Here is an 8,257-nt window from a genome sequence, read left to right on the forward strand (position 1 = left end):
CTTAGAGATAATTTGTCATTAGGAATAGTCAGGATTTCTTCTTCACCTTGGAGCCCGCAGGCCTGTCTGGGTGGATTTACGGTGGAAAAGGCACAGAGAAGCTGCTGGGGGCAGAGGCAGACCCAAGAGAAGAGGGAAGCAGGAGGGGGGCATGTCCTGCCCTGGGCCTGGGGCCTGAGCCTTGGGAAGGAGGGCAGGGAGGAGGGGAGGACTGAGATTGGTGTGGGAGATTAAGAGAAAACTAGAAGAACAAGGGTTTTAAATTTTGCTGCATTCCGAATGCAATCCCTCATTAAGTGTTTTCTCAAGAGGCTATGGTAAATATTTATGTGGCTTTTGCATTGTTTCTGGTCGCAGGACTGAATATATTGTATGTGAGTTTTTGCCTAGGCCCTTTGGCCTTATCCCCATAAGCCATCCTCCTCTCCTCCTGCAGTCCCCTATCCCTAGGCTCCCCTGGAGGTCCACAGGGAGGGAAGGTTGTTTCCGAAGGGCTCTTCTCCAAGTCCCTTGGTGCAAAGAGATGCCCAGATGTCCCACGCTGGCAGGCACAGGAGGTGGGGCCTGGCCGACCTACCTCCCGCACCTCTGTTCCAAAGGCCTGCTCCTGGGGAGGCTTCCCTATGAGCCCTGCTGGGAACAGCAGCATGGGGACCCTTCCCTGATATTCCAGAATTTCCTGCGACGAGGTGGAATAACTAAGATAAACTGGATTAAATTTACACTTAAGGTCACCACAAGGGCAATTACTCAAAGGACAACATGGCACCCAGCTAGGGGTCCTCCCAGTCTCACCTGCACCTGCCTCTCAGGCTCTGGAGGTCTCTCCTCCACCCCAGGCCTTCTTGAGAGCCCACAGGGTGGAGACCCAGGAGCTCCTCTCCCTCTGCCTCAGATAACGTCATTTCTGTTGTCCCTCCTCTCCTGATCCTTCTCTGGGTGACTGTCAGCCGACCTGAAGCCCCCAGTTCTCGCCCTGGCCCTAATCTCTGGGCTTAGGGAGGTGCTAGATCAGGACAACTCAAGCTGAGGCCCTCACTCAGGCTCAGGGAGTGGCCAACGTCTCAGCGCAGCAGGGGGCTGATGAAGATGAAGGTGGTGGAGAAAAGGAGGCTGAGCGTGCTGACAGCAGAGGGAAGCCCATGGCTGAGTCCACGGCTATGAGAGTCCCTAACTCACAAGCTTATTGTCAGAATAAAAGAAATATTAAAGAACTGTAGCCAGGCCTGGCACGTAGCAAGAGCTTCAAACGTTAACCATGACTAGTACCGAGGACTGAGTGCTTGTGATGTGATCTGCCCTGTGCCAGGCTCTCTGCTTGCCTCCTGCCCTCACTTGGGTACGATTATTACCCTCATTTTACTAGTGTCCAGCAACTGGGGTGTTTAGACTCAAACATGGCTCTCTGGTCCGGAAATCTGTCCTTTTAACCATCTCAAGTAGGTGCAGAATTAATTAGGGTAGGCTAATTGCCATTACAAATAACCCCCAAATCCTTAACATGATAAAAGGACCATTTTTCACTCCTATTATAGTCCAATTGGGTGTTTGGGAGCAGCCTTCCACGTTGTGATTCCAGGATCCAGGCTCCTTCCATTTAGAGCTCTACCAGCTTCCAGGGCTTTGGAACCCTTCCTTGGGATCCCCTGCAACAAGATGGCAGATGAGGGGGTGTGGGGAGAGAACGTGGAGGATGGCACGAGATGTTTTCAGGGCCAGATCTGGAAGTGGCAGGCTTCATTTCTGCCCACATTCCTTTGGTAGAACTTAATCACATGGCTCCATGAAACTGGAAAGGCAGAGGAGGTTGCAGGAAGAAGAGAAATTGGGGGCACCAGCATTCTCTGTTGCCAATGAGTGTTTAGAAGCTGGTAGACATCCTGCGTCCATTTCTCCCAAGGTGGGAAGAGAGAGCAAGGGAAAGTGCCCACTCACTGCTTACCATGAGGTGGCTGAAGGTGTCCTAGATGGAAGGACTTTGCTTCAGGACACAGGCCCAGGGTGCCCTGTCTCTCTAGGAGTCCTGAGCTGGCCCTGAGGAAAGGTTTTACCTCAGATAAGACTTTGCCTCCCTTTTTTTCAGAACTTTTCCACACTGCACATTTGAAAAAAGGTGTCAGTCCTGGTTCTTGGTTAGAAGTAGCAGACAACTAGGCAAAAAAAAATGTGTAATAAAAGATATTAGGTAGGTCACAAACTCACCAGGCGAGAAACCAGACTTGGAAGCTGCAGAGGCTAAAAGCCCACTCACTTCCTCCTCCTTTGATCTCCACTCCTTCCCTAGGCTGGCAACTTGGGAGAAATTTCTCAGGAAAAGATTCCCTTTCTGCCCTGGTCTGCTTACCCTTTATCTACCAACTATCTACCCTGGGACACATTCCTCACTCCCCAAACTTCCTTCAGCTCAGAGGTGCTCACAGCTGCCGCTACCAGGCCCTCCCTCCTCTGTGAAAGTGACACTTACCCAACTACCCATCTATCACCCATCGATTGATCCATCCATCCACCCACTTCCCCATCCCACACCCTGGATGCCTCTGTGGGCTCCTGTTTCTATGGTTACTCCAGGGCCTGGGTTTGCTTTGGGTTTGCTGAAAGATACTCCATTCTAGGCTGTTCCCAAAACAGCCCCACTGCTGGACTCAAACCCTGAATGGCTTGTGGGGTCCCATTCTTCTTACAGGTCTCCCTACCTGCAGATCACACATTGCTTGCACATCAGTCCATCAAGGTGATCAGCTTCCTGGATTTAAAATAAAAGCTTTCTAGTATTTGAACAGAGAGGTGCTCTGGAACTACAATGTCCGAGAGGTTGCCACAGGAAACCAAGTGGAATAATAATAATAATAATTAATAATAAGTAACATTTACTGGGCACTCACTATAAGCCAGGCACTGTTCTAAGACTTTCATGCCCATGAATTAGGTTAATCCTTAAAACAACCCTGTGGGGTATGTTTCACGATTACCTGAGAGGAAACAGATACAGAAAAATTGAGTAACAGGTTCAAGGTTACAGAGCTAACCAGCAGCAGAGCTGGGATTCACAGGAAGACAGTCTGACTATAGAGATTTGTTCTTACACACTGTATTCAGTGACCTCTCTACAGCCATTCCTTCCCACTCTGGGATTCTGGAAGCTTCCCTAATTCATTTTTTTCAAGATAGGAAGTAGGTTTCTGAACACCTCCCCAGCACTCAGCTCTGTGCTGGGGGCGACAAATGCCCATATGTGAGAACTCCCCTTTCCACTCTTGACCCACTTGACGGCAGCTTTCAGTTGCTCAGAAGCCTGGGTGGGCGACAGCTGTTCTCAGAAGGAGCTCTCTGACCCTTCCCACCCTGAGCTGGTCTGTCTCTGGGCTCTAGAGGTTTCCTCAGATCAGAGCCAAGCTGCAGCTTGTCCTCAGAGGCCTTCAGGAGGGTGGGAAGAAGCAATCCCATCCGAGAAACGCAGCTGAGGGAAGACACAAGATGTTCCCCATGAGTGACAAAAAACCAATTCACACTCTTTCCTGCAGCCAAAAAATTAAGCTAATTTTTTACTTCTCTGCTTACGTGCAACTCAACTAAACATAGGCATCTAAGGATGCAAACAATGACTAGATTTTCTTAATTTAGGGCAGCTTTAATTAAATCTTGTTAAGATGACAGAGGGTCTGGATATTTTTATCATGGTAGGAAGCAATGTGATTGGTGAACAGGTGGGGAACACAATGCAAGGAATGCCTCCTCTCTTGGCCATTTCCCACCTCAGACTGACTTCCCCGGCCTGCCCCATTAAGCACATCGCCTGAGCAAAGGTGCAGTCCTGTTGGGATTCTTGTTTCCTTTGCTCTTGTTTTTATCCATGGAAACTAGTCTCCTTACACTGCACTCTTTCTAACTAGCTGGAGTTGAAAAATCCAAGTGACTTAGCAAAAAAAAAAAAAGTTTAAAATTAAAAGTTTAAATTATTTTTGAGAAAAAAATTTGGACTCTTCAGAAGTTCCTAGCATAAATATTAAGAAACCAAATCAAAAGTTTCAAAGATAGAGTCTTCTAGTACATACTGCTCACCCACATCCAGTTCTCCTCTCCCTTGGGCATATGGAAGGATGACATTTCCCCATCCTCTCCAAGTCTGAGGAAGCCATGTGACTTGTTCTAGCCAATGATCTGTGTCTGGAGGCAATGTGTCATGTGTGGGCCAGTGTGAGGGGCTGCAGCAATTTCTTTCCTCTGCTGTGAGAGTCCATATTGCTGTGATGGTGCCATAAGATCAAAGCAGCATGGATCCTTGAGCTACCCCCCGGGAGCACAGCTGCCCTGGATGCTCCTGGATCTGAAGCTGACTTTGTGTGTTTGAGAGATACATTTTAGTTGGGCTATATCACTCAGCTTGGAGGAGATTTGGTTGTTCTCACAGCAGAGTCTCTTCTATCCTGATTAATACAACAAATAATACTTTTCTAATAATCATTGTACAATAGCACCACATTATTTTAATTATTTTATATTAGATTATTTCGGAACTTCAAAAATCATCAGTCTTGTTTAGTCTGGAGCAGGATGTGGTTTACCTTTGTCGGATCAGAATAAGATTGCTGGAGAACATATTTAACTTATTTAAACAAAACTTATGTGTCAACAGGGGGCTTTTAAATTTACCGAAATTCCAGGGGAAGGTTAAAAGCAGCCCCTCAAAATAAAAGTAGTCAGAACGAGAGGCAGACTCATTTCTCAGAGAATTATGGGTGTGGGCAGGTCCATGAGTGAAAACATTGACTTATAAAGGGGACAGTAAGTGAGTGGTTGGGAAATACTGAGGTGAGAAGATGTCTGAAGAAGAATTTTAAGAAGATTTTCTGTGTGATGTGCTGCCCCAACAAGAAAACCCCTATTAAGATATATTAGGTTAGGTAATGCCAATCAGTATAATAAATACACGTATTATGTTTCAAACATGATAGAAGTTTACTTTTTATTCACAAAAAGTCCAAAATATTCATTCTAAATTGTGGGCAATTCCCCTCCAAGTGGTGATTCAGGGAATTGGCCTCCTTCCCATAGTCAACACAACCTTCCAATGTTGCAGGGCTCTTCCGCATTCAGCCAGGAGAAGGCGAAGGAGGATGAAGATGGATCTGGGACGTTTCTAAAGCCTAGACCTAGAGGCGGTGCACTGGCATTTCATTGGTCAGAACCCAGTCACATGACCACTCCTAATTGCAAGGGAGGCTGGGAAATGTTATCTAGCTGTACCACCAGGAAGCAGAGGAATCAGGCTTGTGAAGACCTGACCAGTTATGTCACAAAAGGACTTCATTCTTGCAAAATTGGATTTGAGTATGCTTTTAGAATGTAACCCCGTGTAGAAAGAGCCATAAGTGGACCAGACTTCCTGCAGGTTATATTTGGGGGTCCTGAGCAGGCCCTAAAGCACAATTTTCTGCTTTTTAGATTAAAATAATAATCATAGACCTGAGCCAGATACATACCTTTTAGGATTACCAAATTGTTGGAATTACAATACAAACAAGTGTGGGTGAATCGGGTACAAGCACTAATAGCACAGGAAAGCCTGAGAGAAAGAGTGGAACCTACTCAGACATTAAAATCACAATTTTAGAGAAGAGGTTGTACCACACAGAGAAATAAATGCAGGGCCCTGTGAATTGGTCGAATGGAGGATGCCTCCAACGACTCTCTCTTGAGATTGCAAACTGGACATTAGCATTTAATCCAATCCTTGTAGACACCCAACTGTTGCAAGACATAAGAGACTATTATGCAAGGAGTGAGGAAGTTAATGCTAAACACAGTTGGACTAGTTCAAAGTTGTTGTCCTGCTTAGCTGGGCCAGCTCCCCTGGAGCACGACTGCTACTGTGAGGCTTGCAATCAAGTTGGCTTTGAACTGTTTATACAAACTGACTACTACTAGAAACATAGAAGCTCACAAAAAGTTCTATGCAAGGAACCAGAGAAAAGGACTTTGAGTTGTGTTAATGGTTCTTGGAAGGTTTTGAGGATGGCGAGCCCTAGAGGCAGAGAAAAGACCTTGTTAGATGAAGTACCAAACAGCAGAAATCATTTGCGGCCCTCAAGCCATCGGGCACCTGACTTAGTGGCTGGCCACTTCACTGCCCATATGCAAGTAAAGGGTAGAGTGGAGGGAAGCTAACATTGATATATTGGGTTCGTAATTAGGAATCTACCAGCAGCACAAATGTTTTCCTATGCTGCAGTAGGAGGAACTGCTATAGTCATCCCCGAGGGAGCCGTAGAAGCTGGCTTGGATAATGAGAAGCACTTGTATCAGTCCTAGTGGGAGAAAGATCAGCAACTTTTAGCAAAAAGTGGCTGAGCAATTTGAGATCTGATCTTAAACTTGGAGAGAGTTCCTGAATTCCCTCTGTTGATATGCCTCATTGAGACCGAGGAACAAGGAAACACAATATGGCACTTTCTGGGAGCAAGATGGCAAAATGGAATTCAAACTAGGGAAGTCAGGATAATTTGGGGCACCAGTGTGCCTCAACTTGAGAAGCAAAATGGATGGGAGAGCAGCTTCCCTAGTCCCATTCAAGAGACACCCAGATCCAGCTCAGGACTTAGGTTGAAGACAGTACCCCTGAATTTGCTCCAAGAGGGGTATGTTGGTCACATAGAAGCTATTTCTCAGGCTCTAGCATGAGTGAGAGAGTGTCACCCTTAGGCTACCCTGAACATTGGAATAAGTGACATATGTGTGTTTTATTTGTGGCAAGAAACAACATCTCTGCTTGTAACTCTGAGGAAATATGGTCTGTGGGGACTGCCAAGGGGCAGAAAGTCTGGTGGAAGAGGCTGGATGGGCAGGCTCAGATGTTAATGATGCAATAAGTAGTGGGGGAGGCATGCTGCAGAGGGGGCATGACCACCACCTTAAATCCCTGTGTCTCCAAACTGTCGGGAAAGAGAAGAAGGGGGAATGTGAGTTGAGTGAGGGGATAAGTTGAATGTGGAGAGAAGACACATTGGTCACAAGTTCAAATGACATTTTGACTGTGACTGTGACTGTGTACTTCTGAAAGGGAGTTATGCAGTTGATTTGTTGGCTCTGGAAAGTTGAAGGATTTTATTGCATTGCCTTCAAAGGGAGTGAAGCATTGGTTGGTGGCTTCTCATAAGTATTGCAGCTAGAATAATGCAAAATCCCTGTGCTGCCTCATTTAGAAAATCCATCCCCATGTCTTCATTATTCCTCAAAGATTTAAGAGTTGAATGTTTATTTCTTTTGACTGTGAAAGACCAGAAAGGGCCATGAGGGCACTCAAATTTATGTAGGTTACACATAAAACTGGATGAGGCTGATTGAAAATAAGCCTCATCTAAATATTAAAATCAATTGGCCAAACTTTTTGGGAATGTGGTGGTGGATATTTTGTTAGTATGCAATGCATTATAATAATGAAATGCCATCGTAAAGACTATACTGCTGGAAATTTTGCTCCTCATAATAGGACCTTCAGGTGTACCAAAGCTCTTATTGAGGGTAAATGACTACATGAGAAGAACCACGTAGAATCTGCTCCTTTTTTCTTCCTCCTAGTGCCTATACCATTTGCAAATGGCTTTGCCTTAGTAAACATGTGAATATGTGTGTGTACACGGAGAAGGAACTTATTGGAGGTAAGGTAGATGTAAGAGGGATGGTAGAGCAATCTACACATTTAATGCAATCCCTATCAAAATACCATCAACTTTTTCCAAAGAAATGGAACAAATAATCCTAAAATTTGTATGGAACCAGAAAAGACCCTGAATAGCCAGAGGAATGTTGAAAAAGAAAAGCAAAGCTGGTGGCATCACAATTCCGGACTTTAAGCTCTATTACAAAGCTGTAATCATCAAGACAGTATGGTACAAAACAGACACATAGATCAATGGAACAGAATAGAAAGCCCAGAAATGGACCCTCAACTCTATGGTCAAGTAATCTTTGACAAAGCAGGAAAGAATGTCCAATGGAAAAAAGACAGTCTATTCAACAAATGGTGTTGGGAAAATTGACAGCCACATGCAGAAGAATGAAACTGGACCATTTCCTTACACCACACACAAAAGTAGACTCAAAATAGTTGGAAGACCTAAATGTGAGACAGGAGTCCTTCAAAATCCTAAAGGAGAACACAGGCAGCAACCTCTTCGACCTCAGCTGCAGCAACTTCTTCCTAGAAACACTGCCAAAGGCAAGGGAAGCAAGGGCAAAAGTGAACTATTGGGATTTCATC

The sequence above is a fragment of the Halichoerus grypus genome, chromosome 5 (assembly GCF_964656455.1).
Source record: "Halichoerus grypus chromosome 5, mHalGry1.hap1.1, whole genome shotgun sequence".
Classification (NCBI taxonomy): domain Eukaryota; kingdom Metazoa; phylum Chordata; class Mammalia; order Carnivora; family Phocidae; genus Halichoerus; species Halichoerus grypus.